Source organism: Ammospiza nelsoni, chromosome 1 (genome assembly GCF_027579445.1).
Source record: "Ammospiza nelsoni isolate bAmmNel1 chromosome 1, bAmmNel1.pri, whole genome shotgun sequence".
Classification (NCBI taxonomy): domain Eukaryota; kingdom Metazoa; phylum Chordata; class Aves; order Passeriformes; family Passerellidae; genus Ammospiza; species Ammospiza nelsoni.
In genome coordinates this window covers 100,771,205-100,793,256 of record NC_080633.1, presented here as the reverse complement: position 1 = coordinate 100,793,256, position 22,052 = coordinate 100,771,205, and the positions used below count along the sequence as shown (strand labels likewise).

Here is a 22,052-nt window from a genome sequence, read left to right as displayed (position 1 = left end):
TGATAGGACTGGTCAAAACCTATTCAGTCAGACATTTTCTGTCCTGCAGGTCTCTCATGCAGCCTGCTCTTATCCCTCTGCCTGTCCCATCCCGATTCCATCCTACTTTCTTGCAGGGTTCATTTTCTTGATTAAAAAACAAGTGCTGTGTCTTTTAATCTTTAAATCCCTTTTCTGTTCTTGTTTCATGGATGAGCTTAGCACTATTTTCTACAGCTGCAATGACCCGTGTTGCAGCCTCCCCCTTTGGTCACTTGGCCGCTCACTTTCTGCGTTCAAAAGAGTCACCTCCAATCTTCTCTTGCAGAAACCCTGCCACGATTGCTGCAGTCAAAGGCTGCCCGAGTTCTTGTTAACACAATGCATCACAGTTTTAAATTGTGCCCATACATTTGAGGTACAGATGTTTTTGTCTGCAGCTCAAGAGTCTCTAAAGGGTAGTGAAGCAGCTTTCCAAGCAAAGCCAGCAACAAAACTTGACTGGATGATCCTGCTAGATAAAGCAGTTGGTCTGTCTGCAAAGTCCCACACAAGTTTGAAGGCAGAGGGTATTTCCTGCTTAGTCTTCTAGTGAAAATATGAATTTTATAATTTAAGGTTGCTTTTTTTGTCACATATTTGCCAAGATAACATAACTGTTTGACATTTATGTGAAGTATTTAATTAACAAATGTTTTTAGTTGAAAACATTTTAAAATTGCATAGATATGTTGCAGGTGAAAGCTCTGGTGAGTGAAATGCATTATCAGTTTGCTCTGCAAATCTATTTCTGAAATTCTAAATTTTAAATGTGTTTTAAGGATGAATCAAGAAAGAAGTTCCTTTTTGCTTGCCTGCTCCTTCCTCCCCATTCTTCTGCACCTGGACTCTTCTCATCATCTTCTTCCTCACTGCCATTTCTTTTTTAGCCCCATTGTTTGAGGGTGGTTTGTTTTTTCTCTCAAGTTGTGCTGTAAGTGCTTTGTGGTGTACCCTCTTCTGTTTCTCCATAGCTTCCTACGTGTTCTCCATACACTCCTCTCCTTCCTCTGCTGGGGTATTCTGGTGGCAGCTCCCACTCATCACAGCTGCTGCCATTTTCCCCATGTACTGTGGGGAAGAGCTGGAAGATAGAATTTCAGGACTACCCATGGAGCTTGCAAATTTTGGTCTCATACATATGATGGATGAGGTTTGAGTTCAAGATCAGAGGCAGGGGCCTCTTGTGCTTGAGGTGAAAGACCAAGGGTTGTTGCATGCAGAACAGTGCATCCCACATGGACTGGCCCCTGGGGTCAACTCTCATGCCCAGCTGTCCTGGAGTCTGTGGTGGAGTCGTGGATGTCAGGGTCCTTTTATTGTGCTTTGGGGAATAATGGGCCTGGTCACTGGTGATGGAGGGCACTGCCAGCACATCTGGCACTGGCATTCTGAAAGAGCCATTGTAGGGGCACAGACTTGGTTGTACTGCATCTGTGCTGTGGTCTGGTGTGTGGAATGACCCAGTGCAGCTGCTGTTCTGGCAGTGTAGAGCACAGGATGGATAGTTCTGCTTCCCAGGAGGCAGATACCTGAGTTCTAGGTTGTGTGGAAGTGTCAATCCTCGTGGAGAGAGGGGGGCCTGGAGATCTTGGAGCCCTAAGTCCAACTCGCGGTTCCTCTCTACGAGGAAATTCACTTTGTGAAGAAAGGTTTCTCTTGCACAGTTTGAGCTTTTCCCTAGCATATGGGTAGGTAGGAAGAGTTTGCCAAATGTGTTATAGTTACATAAAACATGCAACATCTGACGGATATGAAAAGGGTTATAATAAATGATTCCTTTACACTCCCTCTTCAAAAGAGCTAAACAGAATGGCAATACAATGCCCATCAGATTTTCTTTCCCATTTATAATGTTTTTTTTCCCATTTATAATGTGTTAGTGTGGAAATTCTCTCAGTGAGCACGGGCTAACAATGGCTAAATCTATTTGAGAGCTTTCTGTTAGGCACGTACTGCACTGTTTCAAGTTGCAGTGTTCATTCTGGTTTTATTTGCTATTGCTATTAATACCTGTGTATATGTGGGAAATTATTTCCCAAATCTCATCTCCATTTCCAGACCTGCATCTGCTATGACCCAGAGATAGGAGAGGCTGCTTGAAGTTCTTAGATTTTTTTGTCTCCTTTCTCCCCTCTCTGTCATTCCCATGTTTCAAGCTGTACTAGTTTTCTGAAGGATAAACTGAAGTTAAAAAAAGAAATAGAGTTGTATTTAGGAGCTAGGGATTATTTTGCTTTGCTGGAAATATTTAGCCAAGTTGGTGGTTTGGAAATATTTTCATGAGAACTGCTGAGCTAAAAGTTACTGAGACAAAATTCCATAAAAACAACTGTGAACTCTAGTTTATAACAAAGTCATTGTTGGCAGCCTTCTGTTTAAAAACTTTCCATAGCTGCAAGAAAGACTTATGGATCAAAGTGATCTGAATTTTTTTTGGCAACTAAAAAAGTTAACATTTGGATTTGAACCTCACTGGGACTAGTTCATTTCCATTCATTTTTTACTCTGGATCCTTAATAAGAATGACACCAAGGATCAGAGGATGGCAAGAGACACTTTTTTCTATTTAAAATTGGTTCCACAGGATGGAAATTTGGCAACAGACATGGAAACTAAGCAAATCTATTTAGAGAGCTCTCTGCCTCTCTGTATAATGAAACCAACAAAAAAATCAAATAGAGATTTTAATGATGAAGCCACACTTTGTTGAAATTTTCCATTGTGCTCTTTTCTTGGTCTTTTTAGCTTGATGACAACATAGTTATTTGGTGTGAGGTGTAATGTAAAAATTGAGGGTACCAGCACCCATCTTGTGTCTTGTGCTCTTCAGAGCTTCTGGCCACTCTTCACACTAATGAGCCAGGTACAAAGAGTTTGGAATTGGTAATATCAAAGAGGCTGAGGGTGCCACAAATAGTGCTGGGATAAATGTTAGGAGAGAACTTTGATGAGAGGAGTCACTGCAGGTTTCAGACAATAATTTAAGGGTTGGGCTGTGGCTGCTGTTAATGCAGGAGCACATGGGAGCAAGTGGAATCAGTTTCCCATGGCTAACTCCCACAAATCATAGTCGTATCTTTTCAGAATTCAGGTGCCCTTTGTGGTAGGCTGGTAGGAAACAGCCAGGTTAGGAGGCTGGAAAGACATTATTCCCTGCACCATTAAATTAATGGTCAGCAAAAATGGGCCACTAGGGAGATGAATATTAATAAATTAATCTAGTAAAGAATAGTAGCAATTTGCTGAAGATCAAGGAGAAAACTTGGGGGAAGCTGTAATTTGCTGACTCAAAAAATTTTCTGTTGCTATGCAGTTGCTGGCACTCCCACACAGCTGGCAGACAGCAGAAAAATATTTAATTTTTTTAAAAAAATATTTGCTTTCTTTTTGATCCTCAGGTTAAAAATTGTTAGAAGATTTAATAAAGTCTTGTCTTTGTGGAGAGAAAGAGGAGAAATTGCTGTTGTTTTGCTTATGCCACTTCTTACTTATGGCCATATATAAAGGAAAGAGGTTTTACTTTATATTCCCTGGATATTTGGGTTCAAAATATGCAAACACTTAGGGATTTTTTTTAATCAAAAGGCAGAAAATGACATTACTTTGTTTCCCTTACATCTTGTTTGCAAAGATGTAGAATTTGTCAATAACAAGGATACTATCTACTTTATAATGCAGTATTTACAGACGTGTTACCAAGATGAATACAAGCTCTGTGGGAAGAATCAGTAGAAGTTGGGAGGAATAAGGTAGGAATAACTTAAGTGGTTCTCAGTCACTTGTCACCACACAGTGGTTCTCAGAGTAGATGGACTGGGCATTTGACCTTGTTGATGAAGTGAGAGAGTGTGCTATGATTGTAACTTGCTCATAGTAGTAAGGTTGAAGTGGACCATGAAAAAAGAACTGAAGGACTGACTGACATGGCTAGGTGGCTGAGTAGTGGAAAGACAGGTAAAATTCAGTGTGGATAGAGTGGTCTACATAGGGAGAAAATAATGGTCAGTCTTGAGCTGTTGCCATGTGTGAGTCAGTTACCAAGCTGTAATAAACAGCAGTGTAAAACCAGAGCTCACTACTCTACACTGATCAGAAAAGCAAATCAAATACTAGGAAATATTAGTAAAGGAATAGAGCATTAAAGAGGTGGTATCCTTTTTGCCACTTTGTATGTTCATGGCTCACCAGCATCTTGCATCATGCGCAGTTCAGGTCCCTCAGCTCAGAAACAATATAACAGGATGAGAAAATTTTGGAAAAAGCAGCATTTGTAAGATATAGAATGGCTTATGTCCACAGGAAACAGGGATTTTTTTTTTATCTTGAGAAGAAGATGCATTGGAAGATATTCTTGAGACCTTCAATGTTGTGAGTGGTGAGGAGAGGGTACACAGGTTTATTGTTCACTGTCTCTGCCAACACAACTCTTAAAGGAGGCATCAAATAAATCATAAGCAAACAGAAGCGGGTTTTCTAAAAACACTGTGCCAAAGAATATTGCATTTATTGAAGTTTTCAATTTTCTGACTGTAAAGGTTCAAAAAATAGTTTTCCCCCCTGTAATTGTATGTGTGATGTAATGGATAGGTGCACTTTGAAATACTAGTGTCTTCTATGTTCTTTTGCGTATCCCTATATTTTTGTGTATCCCTGTATTTCCCAGAGTACCTAAGTATCACCAGTCTGTAAGGAAAAACGAGATACAGTCATTTGGCACAACTCAACAGCCTTCCTAGATGTCTAAAATTATTGAAACCCTTTTTTTATGGGTGGGGAAGTGGTTTTGGGTTTTCTTATCCAAGTGTCTGAGCTTTCTCAATTACTTAATAGGATATAGTACCTTGGGTTTTAAAAAGGAGTCTAGATTTAGTTTGTAATAAATGTCTCCTGCATTCCCTTTGGCCTTAGAAAATAACACACTCAACATGTTTGAGAACTTCAGTTGTGCACATAGGAGAAATACTCTAAATTATAGAGGTGTAGGTTAGTTGGCAGTCCTGGATTCTCACTAAGGCGTCGTGCCTCTTTAGGCACATGTGTTATCAGTAAAGAAGGCAAAATTGTCCTTCATACCTGAAATATGGTAGGTTCTTTCCCATAGCCAGCTTCTGAAATGATCCTTCTTTAAAGTTTGGTGTAACACTGCAGTTGTTCTTGCCAAGAAACCAGAGGAATAATGACAATACCAAGAGCTTTTATCTGCACCTTCCTGGGTCAGGTAAGTTCAGTTTCCTTCTTCCCAGAGTCACTCAGCTCATAGCAGCAAACATTATATTCACGTTCTAAGTGCATGCACTCATACATCTTTTGTGCAAGTCCCACATGCTTTATGCCATTACCCCTCTCCTCACAGTGCCTGCACTGGATTCACTTGGAGAGCGAAGTGGTGAGCATGCACGAGCCTCCCCTGCTCACTAAACCCTGACAAGGGATGGCTGGTTTTACCCATCAATTCTCCTCACAGCACTACGAGGCCTTAATTAGTTTCTACTGTGATGGATGCATTCTCTTTTAGGAAAACTGTGGTGTTAGTTGTCTGTGAAAAGGGCCAGTTCCCCTTTTGGTTGTGCACTGGCTGGTGTGATACTTTTGTGTGATGGACTGGTGTGTAACACTTTGCGTCTGTGATGAGAGACAGATCTGAGGATGGTCTTGAACACAGTTGCAGAGAAAGCACAGATATCAAAGTTTAATGGGAACCCAGGTTTCCTGATGGTAACTTGTTGTGCTAACAGCAGATTCATTTATTTCCTAATTAATCAGAAGGAGTGTTCTTTTTATTTCAGCCATCTGGTGGAGAGCATGTTGTTTAGCTTCTTGCTACTGCAAATTGGAGCTACACAGGAAAAAGGATGTTTTAACTTCTGTTTTTGGCTTGTTTTTCAAGGTTGAGTCAGTATAGTGCACGTTAAAACATACTGTAATCAGTTGCAAAGTTCATCTCTCAAGGACTGCAAAAATTTAACCAAAATTGTCCTTCCCGAAAAGACAGGGTGGTGATGTTGATGATTAATTGCCTTTATCACTTGTTTTATTCCATGCAATCAATTGTTCAGACAAAAGCAAAATATCCTTAGTGAGCTGCAGGACTATTCTAGGATACCCAATTTGTTACCACTTCATAGAGAACATTCAATGTCGCTTTTACATTTCTTCTTTGGATTAATGTCAAAAGCATATTGCCTGTCAAACAATTTGTCGTTGAGTGTGCCATTAGCTTGCTAACTCCTCACAAGGATTTTAAAACATTGCATTTTTTTTCCCTCCAGAAGTCCCCTTAGCGCAGCCTTTCTTTGGAAGCTATATTGTTCTTGTGGAGTATTTTCTGAGGAGCAGTCTGTCCCTATGCGATGTTTACTGTGTTTTTGCCTTGCAGCCAGCAGATTTTAGTACAAACTTGCCTGGGGGTGGCCTTGTCCTATTTTCCTCTTAGATGGTTCTGGCATTTATAGAGCTTGGGAGATCGTGCTTCTGAATTTTCCAGTCTGAAGAGCCCGAGCCAAAACAGCAGGGGAGATAGCAAACCTGTACGTTGTTTGGCTCACGGCAGCTGGGCCTGTTTTCCTTTGACCTGAAGCAATGGCAGCTTTTCTTGGGTTTTGTGTGGAGGAGGGGGAAGTGAGGAAGAGGAAAGCTACGTAAGGAAAACTGCTTTATCTCTGTGACTGGAAAAAGCAAGGCTTACCTCTGCCTCAACAATCCCTCTTTTTGCACCCCTAGCAAAGGTAACTCCAAGCTGCTTTCACATGGCACGTGGAGATTGTCTTTCTTCAAGTTACTTTATGAGTATTGATTATTCATAAGAAAAGAGAATGTGTATTGTTTTAATATTGCATTAACATTTTTGAAAAATAAACTCTTTATGTTGCAGTACCATAGCCCTTGCAAAATGGACTTTATGTTAGAGGACTGGCTGCTTGGCAGTTTTTAGAGACATTTCATAGCTTCCCATCAACCTGCATTTTCTCCCTTACATCATGGTCACTGAAATAAAATAGTCTTGCCTGAGTCTCCACTGGGGAGCAAATTGTGATGAATGATTATGGGAATATATGAAATACCCTGCAGATGGGTGGCTCAGAGGACATAACTACTCTTTGGGTTTGGCCTTGTGCTTGAAGAGCCCTTCTTGTCTTTAAACATTGTCTCTGAAGTCATACCTGCTAAATGAGGTTTCCTGTGGAAATAAATTTCAATGTTGTTGCCTTTGAGGTCTTGCAGTTTTGTGTTTATCAGTAGATGTTTCAGTTAAGTTTTGCATTTATGTAACAGAAACTTTTAGTTGTGCCACAAGAATGAATTTATTTCTAGAAGAATGGATTTGCATGTGGTTATTGGTATCCTGAACTTTTGAATTCCAGGGGACTTGAGACTTCCCTAAAAAGTGTGTGAGAACAACAGAGAGATGAGGCGTAGTACATACTTGAAGTGGAACACAAAAGAAAACAGCCTGTGTGTGCCAAGAATTTCCAAGGAACTCCTAGTGATTAAACCAAAGTAAAAAGCATCATATTTCCAAAGAGTGATAAGATTCCTGTTTGGATGTCTGCACTGGTGTGGGACTAATGGGTGATGGATCCTGAGCCTCCCCAAGCTGAAAATAAAGGGAAGGAAAAATTTTAATCTTTGTCCAGGTTTCAGTGTTTTCTCCCTTTATGTTGCTCCATAGTTTTTCCTTACAGATATGTGTGGATCTCCACAATGCTTGTTGAGAAGCTCAAGAGAAACTCTTGTTTCTGCTGTAGTTCTGGCAAGAGATGACAGTGCAGAAGCTGCATGGCTGCTCTCTCTGTGAGGAAGCTGTTGACTGGCTTCATAGTGCAAATTTTTTCCAGAATAAGAATTTTCTTAATTGGCAGCTTTGATGAATTTCCCTCCTCCTCTCTTGTCCCCATTTGCAACTTTGAGTTGGTCAGTCTTATGTGCAAATCATGTTTCATCCTGAAGGGAAGATTATTGGGACCTGTAGGGGGATGCAAGAAGCAAGGAGGACATTAGGGCAGGTGCATGTTACCCTAAAGGTTTCTTGTTGGAATAAGGAGAGTTAGCAGAAAGTTGGTGCTGTAGAACCAGCCTCTCCAGTCTCTCTTGGCTCAACAGTGTGAATACCTCCGGCTGTTGGAGTGGGCCAGGAAGGAGCTGAGCCTTTCAGAAAATATGCCGGCTTCAATATCATTAGGTGTGTTATGTAGGCAAGTAGTCCAGATTTACCTAGCTGGTCTATATTTATTTTACTGTCTTCTTTCCATTCAGCAAGTCCATGTTGCAGTAGGAGGCTCTCTTTCCTTGGTCGTCTAATTTGTTACCAACATCCTCACCTTTGCAAGTTTCACTCTTTGTGCATAAGGAGGCAGTTTAAATTAGATAAATAAAAAAGAAATCATAATCCATTCTAAGGTGATAATTTACCTCATTTTCCTTTAATAATAGCCTTTTTCAGTAGTGGTTTTCTTTGTTTAACATGAACATTTTCTGCTTTTTGATGTGTTTTTTTTCTACAAATCTCAGTGGGCTGTAGTGAATCCTTGTTTCATGTATTCCCTCTTTTTCAATGATTGTCCAAATTCTGAAGGCAAAACACAAAGGTCGGTGTTCTCTCTTGGACTTTAGTACTGCTCCTAATTTCACTTTTGTCACTAAATGTAATGATTCCTATAATTTGTCTTCTTATATTTAATATTTCTCCTTTTGCCCTTAGGAGTAGATTTCCTTTCAACGTTAATCTTACTCAAGGAGGATGTAATCACGATTTACTAATTTCTTTCTTCTTTTAATGTTCTCAAGAATGTCTTCCTTAATATTAGGTAGCAGATCCTGTGGATTTTTTGCTGGTATTAATTGCTGTGTGAGGAAGTGCCCTTGAAAGTCAGTTATGTAAATGAGCAGCCTTGAGCTGGCCATAAGAATGATGTTGGTTGAGTTTTAATTTAATAATTGAGGAATTGGAACATAAAATGGTTCTTTAAATCTAAAATAGGATAGAGTCATATTCTTTATTAGACAAATTCTAATTGCATGGACTGTATCAGCAGTTTAACGTTTAGTTTCGGTGATCACTTTGCATGCAGGTGAGCGCTTTAGATGGTCATTGTTGGATGGTTACTATTAGGAAAAGTTCTTGTATTCAGTTGCCTTAGGTATTTCTAGTTGAGTATTCTGAAAGAAATTACTGGTTTGTTGTGGCTTTAAAATAACAAACTGAGTCTTTCTTAAAATGCATTCTTATAGTATGTTTTTTTTCCCCCCTTTATTAATTTAGCGATTGTAAAAGTCGCTGTAAAAGTTTCTTGTATTTTTCCTGAAGATGTGTCATACTTGAATCCCTTGGCTTACTGAAAAGTCCCTGAGTTCGGGACGGTGGAGGGCACACACCTCCTGTCCGTTTGAGTAAAGGTTACTATTTATTGTTATGCACAATGTATGCAAAAACCGGTGGATGTGAAGTTATTTGCAAATACAGGCTTGGCAAACCTCCTCTGGAATTTGGAAAGGGTTTTCCAGCTCGACTTAGTCATTTTTTTCCCAAATGTCTTGGCATAACTGATCGCTCAGGAGTGACATATGGTAGAAACATGCTCTAAGGGACAAGTCTCCCGGATGGCGCACAGCACCACACAAGATAGACAGATGGTGGCTTATTCAACCTTGGAAAAAGTTTAATCCTACATATTGGCACGTCGGCCGGGGTACTGAGAGAGAGGCACACACATGCCTGTGAAATCTGAGGCAAAGCTTTTGTAAGTTTTCTTGCTGTCACTGAAAGAACTAGAAAGACTGAGCTGATACTATACCCAATGAGTATCTGCAAAATTATGGGCTCAATGTGCTCTCCAGAAAAAATGACGTTCCTTAGAAAAGTGGAAACTCCAGAGGCAGCAGGACAATGCAGAGAATAAAATTTGGTGAAATTCTCACAGCTGTTTCCAGACTAAAACATGCTTATTCAACAGAGCTGCTGAGTACTTAATTTATTCCCCAATAGCTGTTGATTAATTGAAGTGTCTAGCAGGAGATAAGGGTATTTTATGTTTTTCATAGTTTTAGTTCTAAGTTCCTACAGACTTTGTGAAGTGTGTTAGCACTTCACATCAGAGAAACTGTAGCCTTTCTCTTCCGTAGGTTCTAACAAAAAGCTATAAATTCCCTGATGGTAATTTTAAATTTATGGCAGAATATGCTAGCACTGCAAGGTTGTTTTTGTTTTGTTTTGTTGTTGTTTTTTTTTTTTAATTAAGGAGAGGAAGTAATGCCTTTCGCTCTAATATCTTCAAGTTTAAGACAGCGAAGAGAGAGAAACAGAATATTTCATATGGAAAAATAAATCTGCTTTGAATTCTTTCTGGAAACCAAGTAGTGATTGTTTGTTTGTTTGATTCATTAAATTTCTGGAGTCAGGGCCATTTTCTGTAAGGATTTTGAAAATACTGACCAATTGAAAAGATAAAGGACTGTCTGCCAAACTTTTTTTCCCCCCACTTTGTTTTTCTTGTAGATCACACTCCATATTCACAACTAGAAGCAAGACTCTCCTGACTCTCTGGACTTCAAGGATATCATTATGTTGTATTGGAGGAGTTTAAACTAGACAAGACTTCTTTCTTAAACACTTCGAGAAAGGTAAATGTAATTCAAACAAACTTAATCTTTTTCCAGCAGAGGAATAGTTAGGTCAAATTACTCCCATTCTAGTAACATTTCAACCACGGAATCATCATCTTTTGGATACTTTGTGTAGATACATACCCATATATATATTTCTATAGCTAAACCTTCCTAGTGATTTTTAGATGTTAAAAGATTTTGATTTGTCAGCCCTTGTATATTTTGTGGAAATGTACTAGTTTCAAGCAATTCTCTAACATGAAAAAAGGTGGAAAAGGAAGAGGAAAGAGAAGGGAGATGCCTGCAGTAGCCAGCCTATTGGTACTTGTATGGATGGGGAAGACCCAGTTAATGTTTCTGTTCTGCCTAATGAGTAAAATGACTTGAAAATTAGATCCTAGCTAGTGAACTATAAAGTCAAATTACTCAAGCAGTACTGATTGACACATATATTTAAAATATGGTGTGGTTTGGGACACCCAAAGGGAGCTGCAAAGAGAGAGACTAATTCAATAACCTGTTGTTTAGGTTATGCATGGAAGAAGTAAGAGGTTACAAATCCTTATGTTCAGCTGAGGGTGCTCTTGTGTAATATAAATATCTGCTAACTTTTGGCCTAGTATAAGCAAAGATTTGTTCTTTCTGTGGATATGAGTATTTTTTTCATCACCCTTTTCTGTCTTTTGCTGTGTGTCATTGTGAGAAATGCTGACCATAGGCAGCCAAGCCTGAGGAACCATAGAAATTGTTGCAGAACTACTGTGCCCTTTTTATTTTATCTTTTTCTATCTATTATAACTAATTACTATAGGACTTAGTAAATAAAAATTTTAATAAGTCTGTTTTGTGCCCAAGTGCAGTCAGAAAAATGTGACAGACATCAGTTTACTTTCTGTCTAGACCCTGCAAGAGTTTCTCACACGTTTCACAGAAGCAGTGAGTATTTTTGTGGCCTGTCCAGCCCTGTGTGACAGAGTCCTGCCTCAGTGTGAGGAAGCATGCCCGTGGGCCTTACAAACATCATGTATTTGTGAGAGACGGAGCTACAGTCTGATGAGATGATTAAAATTCTGCAGATCCACAGCTGACACCTTTTTGACCCAGATCTGAAGTGCAGACTTGGAAATACTTCAGTCCCTTGGAATTTCAGGTCATGCTTCATAGAATTGCTGTTTTCATAATTTATAGGCTGAGCGTGATGGTATCATTGTTGAGTCGCTGAGCGAATTCGTGTGTGTGTGAAGCAGCCATCTGCTGTCAGGGCTGAGTCTTGTATCTCCCTGGCCAGTGACAGGGGAGGTCATTATACCATGTCAGATGGGAATGGTTTAAGGTAACAACATGGCTGTGTCCAAAAAAGTCACTTCTGCTTACTGGTAGTAATGACATTTAGAGGACTGAGGCGGAGGATTGGGAGTTTTAATAGAGGAATGGAGACTTTGTGAAGACAGAGATGTGAAGGGTTTGCATGTTTGAGAGGAACAAAGGCTGGCTTTTGTAGCAGGGTTTTGAGTTATTTATGGAACCAGATGAGGAAGAGAGAAACTGTCTGCACAGGAGAAAAGCAGACTTCAAGATCTGGAAGAGAAACTGCATAGAGTTGTTAGGCCACTGACCTAAGAGGAAATGCATGTGGTCTCATTTTATTTTGTCTAGACTTGCATACCTTGTATCCTTCCCAAGTGGAGAGCGATTTGGTCTTTTGGAACTCGTACAAACCTCTGCATGTTTTGCTTCATCCAGTGAATGTCCTGGAAACCCAGCATACCCTCAAGGTTAGATCCTTGTGTTAAACTTGCTGTAACATTTGGGCAGGATGTGGGTTAGCACTAATGATGGGATCCTGTGCCATCTTGCTCTGCCAGGTCCTGTTTCTTTGGAGATGCAGTAATCAATACCAAAGAAAAGTAATGCAGAAACTAAGAAAATTATTTAGCAGGAAATAACTGATTCAAACCATTGGAGACCAAGATGATTGAGAAAAGCCAGACACAACTGGATGTGCAGCAGTGGGGATTTTACCATCCTGGTTCTGCAAATTTCTGCCAGGCTGTTGAGAGCTGAAGTTAACGTTGAGCTGAAACATTAAAAATTAGGACTAAGACATCTTGCAGCACACCTCATGGAATGCATTTAGGCTTTGTTAGTTGCTGCTGATTCAAAAATGGACTCTCAACAGGTGTAGCCAAACAAGAGGAAGGAGCAATTTAAAAATCCTCATTTATGCATTAATCCAGTGGTAAGAAAATGTGAAGTTGTAATTGAGTTCTATACTCCCCTCCTCCTTGCTGGGAGAATTTTTTTTAGATCTTAATTTCTAATTTAGTACTTAGTCTCCTTTCTTTTTCCTCCTCCTCCAAAAATCTCCTCAGACCCTGATGGTTTAAAAATGATACCATGCAGAATTGATGTAACTATGTGTAGGTTGTGATGTGCATTGGAGGTGTGATGTACCTCTCTTAAAATCTTAAAAGCAGGTAAAGCTGAAAATGGCTACGTTCACTTTTATGCTGTCTATCCCCTTTGTTCTCTCTCCCTCCCCCTTCTGCTTGTGCTCACTTGCTCTCTCTTTAGTATAACACAGTTGAACAGCAGTGAAGTGTAAAATGTGCTTTTGCCAAGGTCAGTTTCTTGTGATTACTCGCCTGTGGCAACTTATGCCAGTTGCAACAGACTGAGTCTCAGCAGTCCACAAAGTCACACTGGTGCTTATGCAGAGGACACCCAGTGTAGGTTACAGTAACCGGAGTCTGGAATGGCTCACAATGCTGCTGAATTTTAGCTGCTTTATTTAACTCTTCCAATCTGGCTTGTGCTTGCTTCAGTGGTTTGGAGTGTGTGCCATGAAACACTGGGTTGTCCTGGTTCTCTGGAGACCCTTGAGGAGGATTTTGAGTAGATGAAATTCTTGTTATTAGAGGTTGTTTCTTTTCTTATAGTGGATGGCTCAAATTTCAGAATTTCTCATAAATGAAGAGAAGATAAAGCATCATGAACACATGCATCTTCTAAGTATTACCTATATTTTTTGAGATGGGCTTGCTTTTGGGTGAAGTTGTATCAAATACTGCCCTATTGACATTGGCACAAGAGAAACTGTTTACCTACGCAGCAAGAAATACTATGGAAAATTTTAAGATGTAGTTTTTAAGCAAGAATTTAAAAGATGAGGAGACAGTCTTAAATGTTGTGCATGCTCATAAGCATAGAATAATTTTTTGTTTAGAAGATAAAAATATTTTGACTCCTGAGACAGAGGAATGAGTGTGAGGTTCCAGAACATTCATTTTAGTAGATAAGATTTGTTGGATCTCATTTTGTTGTATATGCTGGATTAGCTACCACTGTGTGGAAATAAAGTTAAGGGACCTTTACTTTCATTCTCCTTTCTCACATATGAGCAAACACATTCCTTTATGGAAAAATGTTGTATTTAGAACAGAAAAGCATGGACTTCCTGTATTGTTTGCTTATTTGTACTATCAGCAATATAGAGGATTTTGTTTTCTTTCTGGAAATATTTACTTTTGAAAGAAGTTTTTATCTCCTGAGTTGTGTGATAGTGACTTTGGGGTTACTTGTCTGTCAGTACTGACTACTAGCGAGGCAATAAATAATCTTGATGATCAACTAGAGCTGAACTTTAGCAACCTTGACGAAATTGAAAATTTCATAGCTTAAAACTTATTATGCATTTGATTAATTTTGAAAGTACATGTTGCTGTATTCCCTCTCATGTTTGCTTTGGAATGATTCCTGAGCCACAAGTAAAATAATGGCTCAGCAATTCAGTCTTGTCCTGTAAACACCCTTGCATAAAGCACACAGGAATATTCTTGTGGTGCTCAGTGAAACTCCCCACAAAACAAGGTGAAGTGCTTAATCCTGTATTTTCAGTTTAGGTTTGCTTTCAGGTTTAGAAGGAGTGGTTTTCATCAAGGAATGTGTTACTTGTTGCTTTTTTGCCTTACATGGAGGACAGCTAAATTAGTATTTTGTTTCAAGACTGACATTTGCTTTTATGGTTTTCATAATTTATATAATTCCATGGGTAATCCAGCCCCTTTCCTTTGCTTTTAATAACATTTGTATTGGCCCAACTCTTATGGAAGGATATGCGTTAAGAGCTGTGTTCCAGACTTTGTGAATATTGATCTGTCTACTCTCCTTTAAGCTGGAAATTCCTGGTAGAAATGAGCAGTGTGTTGTGTGTGTGTGATGGGGTATAGGGGCCTGTAGTACTTGCAGTGATTAGTGTTGTCTTCTAATTGTTATAGCAGCAGTGGAAATGAGTGTTCCCTGTAGGAGGACATGGCTGTACTAGAAGAAGCTGGTCTTCAGTCAGCTGAAAAATGAGCAAGTGGGTGTTCTTGGGTGAGGTAATACCCACCCAAAAAAGTGCCATTGTCTGTGCTTACCAGAACCTGCCACATTAATTTCCTTCTATCTTAAGGAACTTGTGGAAAGGAAAGAACTCTTCAGGCACCAAAGTTTTTTTTGGAATATTTCCAATGACGTAGCTCTCTGCAGTGGGCTGCTGCTGCATGCTCCGAGGATTTCCTCATCAGTGCGTTCAGCACGAGCAGGCAGGTGACAATTGAGATGGAAGGAATCTTCACAAACCCCTGAACCCATTCAAATCTCCATGCTGAGCTCCTAACTGATTTTTAAAAATTCATTAGAACTTCACTATTTCTCACATTCTCGCCTCCTGGATTCTGGGTGATAACAGAAATGCATTGCTGCACACATTGAGGGTAGATGTTGTGGGGGGAGGTTTGGACAAGTGACATTCTGAATTCCTTGAAATCTTGGCAACCTAATTTTTCTTTTAACTCATGGGTAGAGATCCGAAAGCTTGTTAAGGGATTTGTTCATACACTTCCTACTACTTTTAAAGGCAGTTCTTCAAGTCAGTGTCCTTGTAAGTTTAAAAACATTTCCTGAGCTAAGACAGATGTGCTGGAAATATTTAACATATGGATAGAATCTAACTTTTATAATACTCTTGCAGATTGTGAGTACCACAAGAGTTTTCCCTTCCTGAAGGCAATCACTAAATTCTTATAGAAGTAGAGGAGTGCCTATCTACTCATTACTTTATTAATTTTATTAGAAACAAACTAGGGAAATGAGCAGTGAATTTGTGTTGCGCAGGAAAATGTTTATCTTTTTTTTTTTTTTAACTCAGTGTTTCTCCTTCTTTTCTTGGCAACAGTAGCAGTATCTCATATCATAGGTGTTCTGTTCACGTTCCAGGGAGTATTTGAGAACTAGGAGCTGCGTAAAGAGAAGTCAATAAATTTAGACAGAGAAAACATTCTCAAATTCCTTATAAAAGATGTTTATTCCAAATAAAGGTCTGTGTTAATCTGAGGGAGCAGTAACTCTAGCAGTTATCATACATATGTCCTTGGAAGATGAAGGGGAGACCAGTTGATAAATCATGAGGGTTTCATAATTTCCCCTTTTAATGGCAAGTTTTTCTTTTAGCTTATAACAGCTTTTAATAAATGTCAGTTTTAAATTTCAGTTATGATAAGGCAGCATGATTCTTATAGTTTCTTTCATCAGATGGGCAAAATTCAGTGATTAGAATGTAGGATTAGGAGGCAAGGTCTCTGACAGATTTTACTTATGGCTTTGACACCTGAATTGCTGCATGGACTAGGACAGTCTATAACATGACTTTAGCATCCCCAGGGGAAATACTGACTGTAATTTCCTGCCTCATGGGTGCATATGAAGATTAACCTCATGGAATGAGTAAAGTATTTATTAATAGATGATAGTTATTGATATGTCACCTCCTTGTTCATAGCAGTGACATTGCTAATATATTATTCCTGAGGGGAATGTAAATGAGCACATAAGCCAAAAGACATTAATTCAAGTAATTTTCATCATCCTATTCAAAAGCATGTGAATTCAGTAGTAGCCATGTTAGTACTTACTGTTTGGATGATTTAAAAATACTTTAAAAAAATGCCATGATATACAAAGGGAGAACTCAAGGTCATGCTCACTTATTCTGTCTTCACATCACAGTGACTGGAGTGCCTTTGATAATCTTCCTTTAAAGGCCTGCTAGCTGACAGGACAGGGAAAGCAGCATACATTTATATCCAGCTACACTTTAGAAGTTTAGTCTTGTTGCATGTTTTCTGCTGTACAGGTATGATGTATGATTAAGTTGTGAAATGTCCAATAGCAGCATGGCTTTTTAATTTTTTATTTCTCACATTTTTCATGGCTGAGGTTAAAGATAAATAAAATATTTTGCCAGTCTGTTTCCAGTGTCAGAGCTGTCGTTTGGACTGCCATGAGCATGTGGGAAAATGAATATTACTTTATATTTCTTTCAGTGGTCAGCTTGAAGGATGTGAGTGAACAGCAAGGTCATACAGGGTTTTGAATGAGGCTTTTTATAGATCCTTTTACTGTATTATTACCTCCTTAATGAAAAAGGCTTCCTGGTCTCTTTTTTTTTTTTGTTTCTCTATTGATCTAGAATTCTGTATATACTCTACTATACTTTAAATATTAAAAATATTCTTGTCATAAATGACCTTTGGGCTTAAAATGGAATTACTGCACAAAGCCTCTGTTTTGGGTGTGGGCTGAAAGAAAGACATAAGATAAATATGCAGTGCAGAGGAGAGGGAATGCCCTTGAACCCAATTTGCTACAAAAGCTGATGCCCAGAGGTAATTTTGACATAGTGCTTAGTATCTGATCTGTTGCCTGAAAGTAGTGGTGGTGCTCCTTGTTCCTCTTGGTTCCTCTGCCATCATCTCATTGGACTCATCTCCTTTTTTAGTGTTGTAGTCCAGTTTGCCTAAATACTACATTTGAAAAAAAAGAAGGCAAATTAGGTGAATCTCATCTGCTTTGATAAACTTGATGCTGGCAATGACCGAGTGGGGCCATAATTGGTGTTCTGTTGTGGTTTCAGTCAGAAAGGTCCCATTCCCTCTGCCCCAGTGGTGGACACAGAGCTTGTGCCCTGCAGCTGTGTAGGAGACAGCTCAGGAATGTGGCCCAGCACTCTCAGTGTCCTCTGCAAGATTTCACTGCCTGCAGGAGCTGCTGAAGGTTACTGTTGTGGCTTCAAACCCTTGTGGTGAACACACATAACAGAAACATTCAGAATGAAAAGACACACTGAATTTAATGGTATGTTTTTGTAATGGGAGTTTGAGTTTCTGTCTGATGTTATTGATGGAGCTTTTTCTCTCTCAAGAATTAAACCCAAAGCAATGACTTATGAATCATACTTTGTGTCCCACTTACGACTAGCTTTGACTCATCAGTGATTTTCCTTCTGGCATGATTTGGGGGGAATGCCATTTATTTTTTCATAGGAAGTTTTAATAATTATTGACTGTGGGATAAAGATAGAGATGAAGGCAGTCCAGATAAATACCTGATTTTATTTAGGTCTGTGTTTCTAAAGAGTCAAATCATACAATAAAGTATTGTATGATTTCTCAAGAGAGATGGGGACATGTTTTTCTGATCCTTCAGTGATAATATCAAAGAAGGGAAGTAACAAGTGAGGACTAAGAGCTCATTATTATGCTCATAATTTATTTGGCCCAATATTTTTCAGCTGTATTAGAAATGAAAAAAAAAAAAAAAAAGGAGTAATGTCATGTCTGGAAAGTATCTCCTACGAATAAAGCCCAGAACACAGAGCTTCTGATTTCTAGATTTTCTTTAAGCTCCTGATGATCTCATGATAATATGCATTTGTACACAAATTACACTGGTCATGTAACTTCTGCCTTTCTTAATAGTACTTACTTTATTGGATAATGTCATTTTAAGTGTTACATTCATCTTGTAATGTAACCAGTCACACAATACTTTTAATGCTTGTTTTGTGGGAACTTGAAAAGCAAAACTCAACTTCTGTAGTGCTTTCGAAGTATAAAAATTTATAATGATCTAGAATTAACACATTGAAACACTCTAAGACTATTCTCTCTTATTAAGAGCAACTGTATAGTTTTTTTCTATATTAAACTGTTTATACTTGCTTTTTCCCTATAACCAGCATCTAAATACTCTTAATGTCTTTTGTAGAGCTGTAAAAGCTTTCAGTTAGGATTCTCAAAGCCTTTTGGTTTCATTTGCATGCATTTGTAAGCCTCAGTGGCTGAATTCTTACATACAAACAGTAAATTGTTTAATCTGTTTGGTATTCTCTAATCTCTCCTCCTCACTATACATTAATTGTCAGAACTTGACTCGGGGGATTTGTTTCATGTAGGAAACCAAAATTATCAGGAAGATGCAGCTATACAAGGAATTCCCTTAAGAAATTACTAAGTATGTACTTTTCTGCTGTATACGAAGACTCAAAATCCCTATATTTGCTGCATGCCCAATCAGTAGGTGCTTTATCCATTAACTGAAGCGGAATTCTGAACTGAAATATCTTTAATTGATGATTTAAAAGTTGTTGGAGCAACTAGAGAAGACAGAAATGTGACAAATGTGTAGGATATCCACATGCACAGGCTGTGTATATATCATAGATAAGATGCACAGATTCTATCTGCAGGTATGTGAGAATCCAGACTCTTCTCCTGCATCCTGTTGGCACATGGTCATTGATCTATGGGGAATGAAATCCATATGGCTAAATCAGACTTCTTAAATTATTGGCATTAGTTTGAGCCAAATATTTCTTTTGCATTACACAATGAATGGGAAAACTTTGGTGCCAAGGAAAGAACAGAACTGACGGGTAACTGTGACAGTAATATTAATTATGGAGCTTTTCACTGTAATCTTATCTGACATGACCAGCTCTTAATTGGAGGTAACTTTTTCCTCCTTTCAAACTGACCAAGCAGCCACCCTTAATAGAAAAAGTAAAGAAAAACTTGCTCTCACATTCCCCATTTCTTTTCTCGGCTGGAGGCATCCAGTTTTGTTGATAATGATCTAATCTGTTGCATAACCAGAGAATACTGAGCCTGCTGCCATAGCCTGCTTCTTTCTTGGCACTGTTGGAAGGCTTCAAAGAGAGCCTGTGTGTGTGAGGCGACTGCTCTACCAGCAAGAGCGAGGGGATCAAAGCCCATGTTTGGAAATGGAAAACAACAGAAAGAGAAGCAGTTACCACACAGTTGCAATCCTGAAACTGAAACCAGTCTCACAGGAATGAACTGTTTTGAAGCTGAGGGTAATTTATTGCAAATTGTACAGAGCGGGAAAAGATCATAGATTTTTAAGGAAAATTCATCAAGATTTTATTTGGTAGTTTCTTGAAATTTTGAACAATTTATTGTTAAAAAAACGGATGTTTTGACAATTATATGAATTGATTTTGCATGATTTTATGCTGCATCACATTTTCTTCTTGGCTCTGCTAATGTTTTCAATTAGGAAATTCTCAAATGAAATCAGTTGAAGGATTCCTTCAAGAAAAAATAGCAGAGTTTCTGTACTGATTTCAGCTAGGGTAGAGAAATTCTTTGAAGGTTGGATAATTGTTTCAAGATTATATTTGATGATCTTGGGAAAAATACAGTGGCCTGTGGTGTGGAGTTGTTTTTTGGTTTGTGTTCAATTTAATAATAAATGGAAAGAATTTCCACATTATCCCCCAACATTTTGGATGAAAATTCCTGATTGTTCAGGAGTTACCTAATTTATGAACATCTAATTTATTTTTCAGTGATATTAATAAATCAAGTTTATTATTCCTTGTATTTTAAGTACAGGATCAGATGTTATTTTATTTTCACTTGCAATTCCGAATATTTGTCTTTAATTTTATATGAAAATGTTCATATTTACCTATGCTAATTTAATAAGCCCTTGGAAATGTAGGAATCTGAGCTGTATGTGTTATTAGGGAAACTTGCTGTAAGGTACAAAATATTAAGCAGAAAGAAACCATGAGACTTTCAGTGCTGACTTAATGGAGTGTTCTTGCCCATAGTTCATTTGTCACTATCATTTACTGTGCTTTTTACTGTGGTTTTTATGGTGGGGAAAATGACAGTAACAGTTTTTTGATGCTCATCACCTCCCTACAGAAGGGAGGCAAAGGCAAGTTGGAGGGGCAGCGAGCTCACTCTCCCTGCTGTCCTTGTTACCGGGAGTGTTCTGTAGGGTGTGCCAGGTTAATGGTGTGGCTGTGCTTCCCATTCCTGGTGACTGGCATGCCTGTGGTGTTTCCTTTGTGCTGTGAATCCTAAGAAAAACCTCAAAGCACAACGTGATCCCTCTGGATAGAGGTGCACGTTATCAGGATGTGATGCTTTAGTGGCTGAAATGGTTTATACGCATTAACTTTGAAATATCGTTCAACTACAATTTTGGTGTCCAGTGTTAGAAACATTCCTCTCTTCTTGAAAAGCAGATTCCTTACTATATATATTTGCAAAAATTTAAGTTTTGATGGTAGCTTGTCCTGATGCTTACAGCAGGCAGCTGTAGTTATGACAATGACTATTTCCTTGGACTGCTTTGGCTCTGTGGTGGTGTGTGTTTCTTCAGGGGTTCTTCCTTCTGGGGTGAGAAAGAAGGAATGGTTGGTCAGATCAGACCCTTTTAGGACCTCAACTGTATTATAAAAAATATGAGCAATCTGGATGTTTTGAAATATGTGTGAGATGTATTTAGAAATTATCCTGAGTGTCACAGGGTATCTTCTTTATCCAAAACTATCCCAGACCCTTTCTTGGAAACACCAGTCTTTGCAAGTTTTCTTATAAAGTCTGTCTTTTTTACAAGGACTAAACAAGATATTTTTCTCTTGCTTTGTGAAACAACTGAGTTGTTCTGTCTGAAATTAAAATACTTTAAAAATTAAGATAAAGCAGAGACTTGACCTGAAAAAAATACAGACCAATTTTTAAAGCTTAGCAGTTTTAAGGGATGAACAGTTCTCTCTCTGATCTCTAATTGTAATGCAGAGAGTCAGCTGCATGGATCCTTTTTCTTGGTGGAGAAGCACTACCACCAATTTACTAATTGCCATGATAATGTTACCTGGAACATGTTAAATACCTGTTTAATCTTTTGTTATATTTTTTTCTGTCATTCCTTACTAGTAAAAAAGATCAGCAGCGGAGAAATTGTATATGCTTAGAGGATCCTCCTCTTGTCCTCTTTTTTTGGGTCATTGAAATCTCTTGCTTTTCAGAGGCTTTTGTACTTTGTTTTTATGTTGAGGGTATTTTTGACAGGGAGTCAATGCTCAGATGGCAGTTTTAGTTACTATGGAGAAGCTTTCCCACAGAAAAGCTTATGCTCTATTTTCTGAACACTGAATTTGACCAACTTCCTCTTAACTTGCAGTTCTGAAGTTCATTTTGTACCAGTTTTCTTTAGACTGAAAATTCTTTTGGCTCAGGCATGCTTCCTCTTAGCCTTTGCAATCTGTAGTGTCCTAATGGAAAAAGAAA

At 38.6% G+C, this 22,052-nt stretch overlaps 1 protein-coding gene across 2 annotated transcripts in view; it reads left to right on the top strand.

Annotated features, from left to right (window-relative positions):
* The window catches only part of LDLRAD4 (low density lipoprotein receptor class A domain containing 4), a 295,191-nt gene that overhangs the window by 41,913 nt on the left and 231,226 nt on the right, over positions 1 to 22,052 (top strand). For both annotated transcript variants that reach the window (XM_059490082.1, XM_059490079.1), the window contains one exon: positions 10,514 to 10,638. The gene's annotated coding sequence lies outside the window, so the exon portion shown is untranslated. The remainder of the gene's footprint in view (positions 1 to 10,513; positions 10,639 to 22,052) is intronic.